Source organism: Pinus tabuliformis, chromosome J (assembly GCF_031772625.1).
Source record: "Pinus tabuliformis cultivar Carrire ecotype Pingquan chromosome J, CPIR1, whole genome shotgun sequence".
Taxonomy (NCBI): Eukaryota; Viridiplantae; Streptophyta; class Pinopsida; order Pinales; family Pinaceae; genus Pinus; species Pinus tabuliformis.
The window spans coordinates 690,073,300-690,086,512 of NC_142295.1; positions in this window are offsets into that span (position 1 = coordinate 690,073,300).

Sequence of the window (13,213 nt, forward strand, 5' to 3'; positions counted from 1 at the left end):
TAATGGTCGATGTTCAAGAGTGACTAGCTGCCATAGACAATCAATGATAACCTGTTGTTGAGCCCAACCTGGTAATGTTTTAACAAGCCCTAGGAAGGAGAAGCTCGAGTCTCGTCATGGTGACAAGTCCAATGTCATCAGGGTTTTAACGAGTCCAACATAGGTAAAACTCGGAGTCTTTTTCTTGTTTAGAGAGTTTGAAAAAGACACGGAAAAGAAAACTCCAGGGGGGTCCTTTTTCATAGAGTTATGTCTCTCGAGCCCGAAAAAGTATAAAACGATACTCGAAAGAACCGCCCGACCATTATGATCGAGGAGTACTTTTCGTAGGTAGTGACTTTGACCCGAAAAAGTAGAAAAGCGGTCGGAAGCACGTCATTTCGCAACTGATAACGAGCTTTAAACGACAAAAGCCCGACAATCTTTTTGTGTTTAAACGGTCGAAAAAGAGATTAAAGGCGGCTGCCTCTCATTTCTTGTAACAAGTCAAGAGGAAAACTCGGCCATCTTTTCATCTTTAAACGGTTGGAAAAGAGCTGAAAGTAGACCTCCATTTTTATTTTCTTTAACGAGTCAAAAAGGTAAAAATACTCGGCAACCTTTTCATCTTTTACGAGTCAGAAAAGAGCTTAAAGGAGACTCGTCCTAGAGGAACGAGTGGTATAAATGGTAGCAACTGGTTTTGGAAATGGTGGAACTACTCAAAACATGTAATGGTCAAGAGGCTGGCTAATAAAACCACTCATCGCTACAGTTCCTCAAGAAAGGATAACAATCAAGTGAAAGCATATGGTCGGCCAAAGAGATGGTGGTGATGGAATGAAACAACCAAGGCTCATCTAGCAGAAATTAGCGGATAAAAATGAAAATCACGTGATATAAATTGGGTATGGGTTCATTTTTACACAAGCTTGAACCATGGAGAACTCTGCTTGGATTCAGTTTCATGTTTACACAAGCTTGAAACGAAAAACTATGCTTGTTATAAGTTCGCATGCCCCCAGCATAATGATGCAAATCGAGGTACATGCCCCCCCAAGCTTCATTGCATTCAACGCGGTGGATGGAATGAAGGTTCACGTTCGAGATCTTGGAAAGACTCGACTTGTATTTTACAAGATCTTAATCAAAGACTCGATTTGGAAAAGGAGGAGTTGTTTCATTTTTTAATGAGGTTGACACAGTAAAAGAACTATCCTCATAACACTTGTTTCAATTTTTAACGAGGTTGACATGAGATCAAGAACTTTCCTCATAACCCTTGTTTCATTTTTTAACGAGGTTGACATAAGATCAAGAACTTTCCTCGGGCACCTTGTGTCATTGTTTAACGAGCTTGACACAATATCAGGAACTATGCTCGTAACCCTTGTTTCATTTTTTAACGAGCTTGACACAAGATTAGGAACTATGCTCGAGACTCCTTGTTTCATTTTTTAACGAGGTTGAGACAGGAACAAACTATCCTCATAACTCCTGTTCATGGGCCACATGAGAACATGGATCCCAAGAGGTCTTCGTGGTATGGAAGAAATGCACTCTAGGAGGAATACATGTCATGATGCACCAATGATAGATCGGGTTCCAATTCCTGCAGTACATGATGTACGAGACCATCTGAATGATCATCAACAGAGGTGGAGACAGAACAGGTAGCCACATAATTGACCTGTGGCAAAAGGAAGGCACTTCTTGAGAGTAAGAACCGATAGGGGACGACAACTACGTAGGAGGCACCGAGGGACTAAAGAATGATAAATGATCTATGGTCACCATTATTCCATCGTGTGGAAAACAAACCACACAGAAAAGGGAAGAGGAAAGGGCCCCCATGTCATAAACGTAGTCACGGCCAAGGATAAGACAGAAATCTAAAGCACCTTGGACAACCATAACGTCTATATAGAAAGTTTTTCCCCCCAAAGTAACAGGAAAATTTGGGAGGATCCTTAACGTTGACTGTTTCCTTCTTCAAATGCCAACAGATTTTGTGTGACTGGCACAAGCTGTGGGGAGCCCAAAGCTTGCCAAGTAGTGGAAGGCATAAGACTGACAGATGCACCCTCATCCAAGACAGTGCCAGGTACTACCTTATCATATGCATGTACTGTAATCTGAAAAGGCACATGGGATGGAAGGTGGAATGTAGTAAAATGAATCCAGTCGAAGGAACTGACTGAACTACTTGGTGGGGGAATCGTATGATTGTCCCCCTACTCTACAGGAACCGAAGAAGGACCCCCTTGATCAGTGGGGATAGGAGGGTCGTTCTCAGACTCAGGAGAATCTGACGAGATGAGAACATGAGCATGACGCTCTTCTGAAACAGAGTGATCAACAAGTGGTGAACCCAAGTTGACACTCTCTCTGACCAATGGTTGGTCTGGAACAGGCTTAGCACAACCAGGCTTGGAAGGAGGAGGATAGAAAAGAGAAGAATTTAATTCAATCTCTTTGTCAACAAGGAGAGGGTGTGAAGAGAGCCTCTGATAACCAATGGGAAGTTGGGGTGAAGAAGCTATAAGACTTTCCAAAACGGTGGAAGCTTTATCCATGGGCGGACAAAGGTGAAGGGGATGGTTTCCTTCACACAGTCTACAGGGGAATCGAATCTTCCCGTCCTTCTTACCGTTGGTAGTTGCTAGAATAGCATCGCCTTGAGCATCAGAGGACGATGAGGGACGAACCGGATCATGAGACCATACTTCTAGGATCCTTGGAATGCCAGTATAATCACGAAGGAGATGGTCACCCTTGCACAATTTACAAGGAAACTTAACCTTCCGCAGAGTAGCAGAAGTTGGTTCGACCTAGGATGGACTCGGAGCGGTAACTACATAGGTGGCCTTGGATTTATCGGTCGTCTTCTTCTTCTTCGTCTTAGGCTCCTGGTTACTTAACGTGAAACTTTCAAGAGGCGAAGGAGGAGAGGAGTAGGAGGAAATAGGGGAAGGAGGCATAGGCTCAACCTTGGATTCAACATGTCTTGGTTCGGATAAAGGAGACGGTGGAATAGGATTCATAGCACTCAGGACCACCGAGGTTAAAAACAACCATATGGGCAAACCGATGGTTATCCCAGGCAACAATAGTGTTGCCATATACGGAGCACCAGCATTTCCAAAAGAAGGAAATGGACCAGGATTTCCATCTGAGGGAAAACCTTGGCCGGCAGACTCAGGGAATGTTGCCATCGAGAATGAGAAAGAACCCTACTCAAGCTAATGCAAACAAGATCTAACCAGGCAAATGTGAATCGTGGCCAAATAAATTTTAAGACACAGGAATAAAACTTGACCTTTTCATCTTTAAGGAGTCGAGAAAAGGAAAAAAGATGACTCTGGTCGCCTTCGAATATTTAATGAGCCTGAAGTGACAAGTGACCAGATGGACCTTTTCTTTTAGGGAGTCCGAAAAGGAACGAAAGTGACTACTCTGGAGAACTAGGCAAAAAGGGTTTACCAGACAAATCCGTAAAACTGCATATACACCTTGGCAGTCATATGAAAACCCAGGACTTTTCGTACGACAGTCAATCTTCCCGAATGCTGTGTTCGGTGCGTTATGGCTTGTAAGGCAGCAGACACGAATTTCTATGGATAAAGGATGATAACCTTGTGGGGTCTCCCCATATACTCGACGGTACGTGGGAGCACAATTCCGTGCTAGACCACTATTGAGTCACAAAAGGAGGAATCACCCAACCTTGAGTGGAAACAAAAGTGACTAGGTTTAACGACGCCGGAGCACGTCTATAGCCTAGACCTCTAAATGTGTGTGTTATGTTCCAATGCGTTGTTAGATTTATTCAGTTCATTTTAAAGTTGATCTTGGATTATGTTTAAGTTTTCAGGCCTGACTGTGTGTATATAACAAATCCTAGGATGAAGCTAGAATGAATGAAATATCCCTTTTTTTCAATGAACACCCACTTACAGAAAGGTAGAGAGTTCATTCCCAAACCAAGACAAGCGAATTCAAACACTAAGAAACACAATGCATCAATACACTAATCTCACGATGCATCGATACTACTAATGAAAGATTTAAAATTTGCTTTCCAATTTCTCAAACATGAAAATTCATAATGTAAATGTACTTTCACTTTCGTATGCTAAATGAATGCAAACTTTTAATTTTTTATTTTTTTTTTTGAATTCAAAGAGACAAATAAGCAAGTGTGAACTGATCGATCCAAACAATTGTGATCTATGCTTGGTAGTGAAGAAATCGAATCAACATAAAAAATTGGTTCAATAATCAACACTAAAAATCAACCAGCAAGAAAACAAGCAATGAAAAAGCCTCAAGCAAATCAATAAGACGGTTGTGGATGAACCTTGAATAGACAAGTAACCCAAGCAAATGGTTTCTTGATGAAACTTCTAAAGGGCTAGGTCACATGGTCTAAAAAACACAAGACTCACTCAAATGAAATCAAAGAGACAGTACCCTAACCAAAAGCATTTAAAACAAGCTAATGAGAGACAAGATACAATAGGGGATAAGAAAGATTGATGAATTCAGGAGGTAAAGTTATAAAAACAACTTTTCAGGAATCATCGCAAGTTATACACTGACAACGCAAGATGATCGCAAATTTTACACAGACAACCCGAGATGTCATCGCAACTTTTACACAGACAACCCGAGATGATCACGGAAAAACACCTATTTTCCGTGATGATGCGATTTCAAGAGTCGTCGCAGGAATCAAACTAGAAACCCGAGATCATCATGGGTTCAAAGCTACAAAGTGGCGATGACGTTGTGACTGTTAGGCTCTTTTCCGCGATGATGCAAAAAACAATGAAAAATGGACAAAAACTCCCAAACCAAAACCAATCAACCCTTCATTCAAATAGAGGTATTCCTCATATCAACCCAGGAAACTCAAAAGACTGATAATTAATCCCCAAAAACAAAGAGAGACCAAATTCAAAAAATCAAGACAAGAGCAAACAAGAAAAGAACAAAGGCCTCCCCAGCGCAAGTTGCCAATTTGTGATGCAGGAAAGTGTTCCCTTTGCGGATAGAGGCAACCCCTCTAGCCCTAGAGTGGGTCTAGTCACAAACAAGGAAAAATCAACAACAATTTTCCTTAAATAGTTCAAGTTGGAGGCCTACCTCAACCGGTGGTCGATGGAGTTCCGTTGCGCTGCTCCAGCTTCCGCTTCCTAGTGAGTAATCAACCTGAAACAATGCAAAGGAAATACAACAAAGCACATAACCGGAACAACAATGATCTATTTACTCACAAAGTCAAGAAATCGTGAGCTATCTAGTACATTACATAAAAGACATAGGAAAACATCATTGATTGCATTAATTATGAAATAGAGTAAGCTTACAACCAAGGTCTTGATGTCACAAGCCTTCTCGGAGGGATCTAGCCAGCATGTTCCTCCAACATTCACTCTTGAAGATGGAACTCCCAATACACAAGTCTCTCTCACTCACAAGTTTTACACAAGATCAATGCATTTCAAAACCTTCCTCAAGCTATCAACAAACCACACTTGTCACACTCACACCAGCTATCTAGCAAACTCACAATACTATCAGCAACACTCCAAAGACTAAGGATTCCAAACTAGCAGCCCATAGCAATGGTGAGAGTTTAAATAGGATAAGGAATCTCCATGAATGGTGGGAGGATGAGCTTATCTCCAAGGAAGGTAGTACAAATGACGGAATAGCCATGCCAGAGAAAGGAGGGCGACATAAACAAGGCCAAAAACCAGGTCTGGAGTCATCTGGAAGGCCAATTGTTGGAACAAATTCGCCCAATCTGGATCATCGCGGGCACATAATTGTTCTTTCGCGCTGACATCGCTATTGAATAATGTAGCTAGTCATGTCATCGTGGGAAACTACAAGCGATAGTTGCGCTGTCACATGAAATTCGACCATCACGGGAATCACGTGTTCTTCCACGATGGCAGTGCTTCTAGATTGTTTTGGAGTGCCCATCGGCATGTTTATTTGGCAAATAGACACAATGATGCAGAAACCTTGGAAAAGTGGGTCATTTGGAAACATTAGAGAGCATTTGTCTAACTTGAGCATGTATGACTTGGACACATGACATAGTAGGAAGACTGGAGTGAAGACAGTGACAATTTACCGTGTAACAGCTAGCTTACTGAAATCTTTAATGAACCTTCTATAATATCCTGCTAAGCCTAAAAAACTCCGAACATCCTTTACCTTTTGAGGAGGTGGAACCCTTTGGATGATAGCAATTGTGTTGGGATCCACCTGTAAGCCTTGCTGAGAAATTGTATGACCTAGCACGGTCCCTTCAGTCATCAGGAACTCACATTTTTCAGGACTGAGGGATAGGTTCATCTTAATACACTTGGTTAAAACTTTTCCCAGGTTAGTCAATGCTTCTTGGAAGTTGGACCCATACAGGGTAAAGTCATCCATATAGATTTCCACCGAATCATGAACCAGCTCAGCGAATATGCTCAATACTGCTCTCTGGAAAGTGGCAGGAGCATTGCATAACCCAAAGGGAAGGACCCAATAGGCAAAGGTACCGCATGGAAAAGTGAAATTTGTCTTATCTTGATCTTCCGGGCTGATTTGGATCTGATTATACCCACTGAACCCATCTAGGAAAGAGAAGAACTTCTTCCCTGCCAGTCCGTCTAACAATTGATCTATGAAAGGCAAAGGGAAATGGTCCTTCTTCGTGGCTTTGTTAAGTTCTCGATAATCTACACAGATTCTCGACTTCCCATTTTTCTTGGGCACAAGCACCAGAGGAGAAACCCACTCGCTGTCAGAGATGGGGTAGATGAATTATGCATCCAACAACTTTTGCAGTTCTTCTTTGACAATGTCTTTAAGGGCCGGATTCATTCTCCTCTGAGGTTGCTTGACTGGTTTACAATCCTCTTTAATGTAAATGTGATGGGTATAGACTGAAGGGTGGACTCCCTTCATCTCCTTGTAGCTCCAAGCAAAAGCATCCAAATGGCGGTTCAACAAGCTATACAGCTCCTTCTCTTGAGAAGGAGATAGGGACGAGTTGATCTTCAAGGTTATTTTAGGGCCAAATTCCACATTCTTAACTCGTGAAGAGGTCGGATCAGCCGCACAGAGGTCCACTAAAGTGCTGGCTGGGGTACCTTCCACCAACTCCTCTAATGGCAGCACACTGGGAGGTGGATTTTCAATCAAATTCTCAATCAGGTCATTCTCGGTTTGAGGACCTCCCGGGGTGGCTTCCATTGTGCACACTGGTGCAGAGTAGACTTCATCCTCATCTTCCTCCTCCAACTAGAGAGGTAAGTCATGTTTGAGCAAAGGTTGGATAGGAGGATATAGGACTACCTGTTTGGACACTGGCCCATTCTTAATGGTCATGCTCCCAGCTCGACAACTGATGTAAGCATCTGCAGTAGCTAACCAAGGCCTTCCCAAAATGAGGGGGTATTCAGTGAGTTTTGCCTTTGGCTAAAGGACCAAGAAGTTCGCAGGGTACTCCCAAGAATCAACAGAGACCAAGACATCTTCCACAATCCCTTCGGGAGTCACGGTGGAGCGGTCTGCTAACTGCAGTACTGTCGAGGTCTTTCTCAGGGAATCCTGAAGGTTAAGTTTGAGCATAGTGTCCCTGGTCATCACATTAATGGCAACCCCTAGATCAATCAGGGTGTGGGGGATTATGGTGCCATTGATGTGGACATCCACTACAGGACTCCCAGTTTCCAAATATTTTGGACAGATTACTTGCCCCAACATTAGGTTGGACAGTTGTCCTATTACATTGATAGTTGGGGCATCTTTCTTGTGCCTGCCTGGGTGCCTGAAACACTTCTGTTTGATCAATTTTTTGTAGATTGGTACATCTTTGATGACCTAGAGAAGTGGTATTCTTACACACAGCTGTTTAAGTTCTCCTAGAAGTTCAGTCTCTTCTGGGTTTGGTTGTGTGTTTCCAGTTAGTCTCTTAGGAAAGGGTGCGATGGCTTTGGGTTCACTTTCCTGTTTCTCTTCTTCATCCTCCAGAGGAGGAGGTTGATGATCTGGAAGGACCTTCCCAGATCATAGGTTGATCTCCTAAATCTCCACAGAATAGGTAGGGCGTGTTGTCTCTCCAGTATACACCTGTTGGGCCTGTCTGTTGTTAGGGTTCGGGTTCGGTTGAGCAGGCATTTGTGGTTGCCTTGGAGGAGCAGGAGGTAATGGTTGTGGTTGAGCAGGTGGTAGAGGCAGAATAGCAGGAGGAGAGTTGTACTGGGGCCTCCACCCCTGCTGCGGTGCATTCCACTGAGGTTGTGGCTGAACATGAGAATGAAACGAATGAGCAGCAGGTTGTGTATGGTATTAAGGTGGATATGACCAAGGAGGGGGTACGGACCAGGAAGGATGAGCGAGGGGACCCCAAGAAGGTATGTGAGTGGATTGGTTGGGGTTTTAATATGTTTGGGATGTCCCTTGCATCCCCTGCTGGTAAGGTCTGGATCCATGTGGCCTCCTTTGGTTGAGGAAGTAGAGTGGTTCAGTGGCTCCTTCAGCCCCTTGGTACACAGATTTAAGTTTAGGTAAGGTTGGGCACTGGTTTGTAGGGTGGTCTTCCTCACAAACGAAACATACCTCTACTGAGTGCAATGGGCACTCGTTCTTAGGATGCTTCCTTGTGCATATAGGACAAAAGATGGCCAAAGCCCTCTCAGCTTCCTCTTTCTTCTGTTGGATTCGGAAAGTATCCAGTTGCATGGCAATGGTCTGTCTCACCTCGCTTTTGAGGTCTTCCATATGATTTGTAAACTCATGTTTGGAGAAGGTTGCACTAGCTGAAAGTGGATTCCCCTTACCTCTTTTCTAGGCTGCCCTAGAATGGTTTCTAAACACAGTCTTTATGTCCTCATAAGGTAGTTGGTAGATGTCTCCTCCAGCTAGAAAATGGAGGGTATCTAGAAGGTCTTCAGGGACTCCTCAGAGCAGAACCAGCTTCAAAGATTCGGGGTCAAGTGTGCACTTGGCCCTTTTATAACTGAGTTGGAACCTTTCTTCATAGTCTTCCAGAGACTCATCACTTCCCATAGTCATTCGAAAGATTTCTCCCTTCGTTTCCTTTGACCTACAGTAGTCTCAGTATTTGTTGTTAAAGCCTTGCTGCATTTGAGCCCAAGTTGTGATACTGTTTCCAGGAAACCCCGTGAACCAGTGTAGTTCTGCATCCTTGAGGGTCGAAGGAAAGAATTGTAACTTTTTCTCATCTTCTGCATAGTTATAAGTTCAACAAGGGACAACAAACTCAAACAAGAAGGTGTCAGGGTCTTTAGTGGTCAATCCATGGAAGTGAGGGAAGGCTGAGGGAGTTATGTTTTTCATTTTTGTGTCCCCATTTGTCTCTCGGATGGGAAATGCACCTTCTATTCTTTCCTCATTCCCTATGTCGTTCCTGTGTTCAGCAATGGTCTCAAGAGGAACGTTTTCTTGCTCTTCTTCTATTATAGGGTCTTCGTATATCTCTGGAGGTTCACCTATAGGTTCTTCTAGATCACTGCCACCGAAGAAGAGAGAAGGTTGACTCAGTGATGTGGTGGGGGTGTTGGGTAAGAATTTTCCTATATGGTCTCTGTTCCTACGAGGCATGAAAATGAAATATTTTTGGTTGATTTTTGCTTTTTCTGCTTGTACCTGCAAAACTGAAATGGATTGAACTGTAACTAACTAAAATCTATCTTGCTGAAATGGAAATGCAGAATTGAAATGGAAGCAGGAAAGGACTAATCTATGCTACTGAAGTGAAATTGCAGAAAGGAAATGCTAAGCTATGCTTGCAGAATTGAAATGCTAATTTACGCTTGCAGAATTGAAATTGTAGAATGGAAATACTAATCTATGCTTGCAGAATTGAAATGCTAGTATAGGAAAGCAGGAAATGTTTAATCTACTTTTGAGGAAATGAAATTTTAGAATGGAAATGAAACAACTACTCTACGCTTGTTGAAATAAACTACTGAGCAGAAGGTTGTAGTAGAAAATAGAAGAAAAGCAGCAATCACAAATACTCTGACACTTCCCCGGCAACAACACCAAAAATATGGTGGGCTCTAGTATTGTAGCAATAATGTTGCAACTCCTGGGTCCCTTCTTTACTTTTATCAACCCCGTAGTTCGTAACAAACTTGGAAGCGACGGTGCTATATGCACAAGTACTAGCTCTTGCCGCAGGCTGTCACTTGATCAGCTGGCACAAGTCCGCTAGGAGCTTAAGCCAACTTCTATGAGCTCTCAAAAGAAGCTTTTAACTGTGATGGATGAAAGCTAACTCTAAGGAGGCTAATCTATTTGCAGAAAGAAACTAAAAGTTGAAAGGAAATGCAAACCCTAGTTTTACCGACTAACCCTACTAGTGCAAGAAAAGAGATGAAAGCTGCTGAAATGGATGCCATTGACTCTTGGAAAGGTAAAATGCATGTGTCTAAGCTACTTTTGAAGTAAAATCTGAAAAAAAAATAAAAAAATAAAATAAAATAAAATATTTTTTTAGTTTTGAGTAATTTTGCAGAATTATTATGCATGTGCTTTAACTGTTTTTGACTGTGCAGAGTTTGATTGACGAAAGGAGATGGGGTAGGTGCTTGAAGGTGGTTGGGAAGGTGAGAAGAGGGCCTAAGGGGTCCCTAGCACCCTTCCAAAGAGTTTCACAGCGATCAGATCTCGAGAAACTGGCCACGTGATTTTCTACAGGAAGTCTGCAGGGGTTCTACAAGATATTCTACAGGAAGAGCCGAGAGAGGATTTTTGAGGGTTGATGGAGGAAAACAGGTGGGAAAGTGGAAATCGAGGTTGGATGAGGCTATGAAGAGGTCTATGGCCTGGTAAATGAGGCTACGGAGTGATGAAGATGGTTGGATTTTTTCAAGGATGGAGGGAGCAATGTTGCACAAAAATGTAGAGATTAGGTGAAATTGGAGAAGTGTGGCAAATGAAGGGAAGGAATCTGGAAGTTGGGGTTGGAGTAGGTTGTATGATGAAGGAAGGATAGGCAGGGATGTATTACAGGTGATCTGCACACTATTTCTCAAAACTAATCAAAAAAAGACTATGCAAACCAAAGATCTAGCTATCTTGACCTAATTTGACCTAGAAACCTAGCAATCATGATGAACAGAACTTTATTGGTAGAAAATCATGTAAGATAGCTATGAAAGCTAAAAAATAATAGATCTACGCATGTAATCACAACTGGTATCAACTTTTGCAACTGAGAATCTAACATTAGCAATTGCATGAAGAAGCAAGAACAACGTTTTTGTGGCAGCAAGGACACCTTGGTCTTAGCTCATGGTCCCGAGGAGGGAGAGGTGAGATCAAGGGTTGCTTGATGGCCTTTTTCAAATATCTTTTCTATTACCAACCTATCAAATCAACCCGAACATGAAAAGTTATTTCAATCATCAAAAATTACCTAAGTAACAAAGCAATATGTTAATCTAAGTAGCAGAAATTATTCTAGGAATGCAGCAAAAACATATAAAAGTACACAAAAGGAGGTACTAACACTTGGGTTGGGCCCAACCCCAAGAGCTATAGCCTCCTAAGAAAAAGCTCAAAGCTGATGCAAAATAAAATTGATCTCCATTACTCAAAAAATAACCATGTCACAAAAATGTTTACAATAAAAGCTCCAAAATGGCCTGGAAGGCAGAGTAGCACTAAAAAGAGAAAATACAATTGTTCAAAAGCTAACCTATGAAGGCTATAAGCCTTCCTATTTATGCACTACTAGGACCTCCAACAGCCCTCCTTAACTCAAGGGGCTTGTCTGCTCAAAACTACAAGTCATCAGCCACTTCACAAAAGCTGCTCGGCTGCTCTTGGGGATCATCTTCGGTGGGTTGCTGAACTCCGAGCTGATGGTGGAGAACTCAAGGAAGGGGCCATTTAGTGTAGGAGACACCCTTCCTACAAATCCTCAGCCTTGTTCCCTCGTATTTGGTTGTCAACTGGCTCATAAATGCTTGACCTTGGTCCAAAAGATGTCCAAAAATCTGCAATAAGCATGTATTAGACTTCATGATCAAGTGACTATTCTCATTCATTCAATTAATATAAATATACTCAAAAGCATGCATAAACTATGAAGAACGGTCGATTAATGGAGAACAATAGGAAAAATGAGCCTAATAAGTTACCCATTTTTGGGGCTCATCAATAGTTCAAATTTTATATGCTGTAATCATAAATAGATAGACATGATAGGTTGTTTATATGGTTAATTAGACCTCATAAAGGAAGAAAAACTAAAATCAAAGTCTAAGAGAAGAGTTTGTTTTGACCATCTCACTCTCACTTGTTGGTTGAGAGATTCTTGGAAATAGTTCCATCACTTAGGGATTCAACCTCTGAAGGTGGGGAAGTTTTTTGATTGAGTCTATATGTATCATTTCTCATTCATAGAGAGGGTTTGGAATTTAGAGGAGAGGACTTGTATCTTATTCTTTCATACAATTAATTAAGGAGCAGTTGCAACTATTTTTTAGGAATACTTATTCAGTGAGTTTGTGGTGTTGTTTTCCTTCTATATCAGTTTCTTATGAATGAGTTCATCTCTCTTAACATGTTTTGATTTCCTCAATTATTTTCCTTACAGTTATATAGGTGTAATTCTTTAGATTCAAATCTTTGTTTATGTGGAAAATCATATCTGTGTATCTCTTCTTCTAGATTAATGAATCCATGTTAATACATGCTCATTATTATTTCTTGAGCTTTCAAACCCTACACTACATTGACCAAAATCTTAAATCCACCACAAGACATTGTTATCTTTCTCCTCTTTATGCCTGTTACTGCAAACCCTTGAGACCTTAACCTAATTTATTTTTATCATCCCTAGTCCAGCAACCTAAAAGCCCTAAAATTTAAAAAACTCAACCAAAACTATTATATCTAGCCTAAAATTCATTTCTCTTCCAGTTATTGACTGAGAAATTCTTAGAGAGATCCCTCTCTAGTTTAGTAGGGCTAGCTGCTGAACTGCAAGTGGTTTGAAGTTACCCCTTTCGATCTCCTCCTTAGCCTGGGATATTTTAGGGGATAAAAGAGCGAAACGCATATGTTGGCCCCCTCCTTGTTGGGGCATGAGCTGACTCCAATGCACTAGCATCGGATCTTGGGGGAGAGGATCTGGTACCTCTGCAAATTGGTTCCAAAACAAGGGCACCCGCTCTAGGAATAAAGT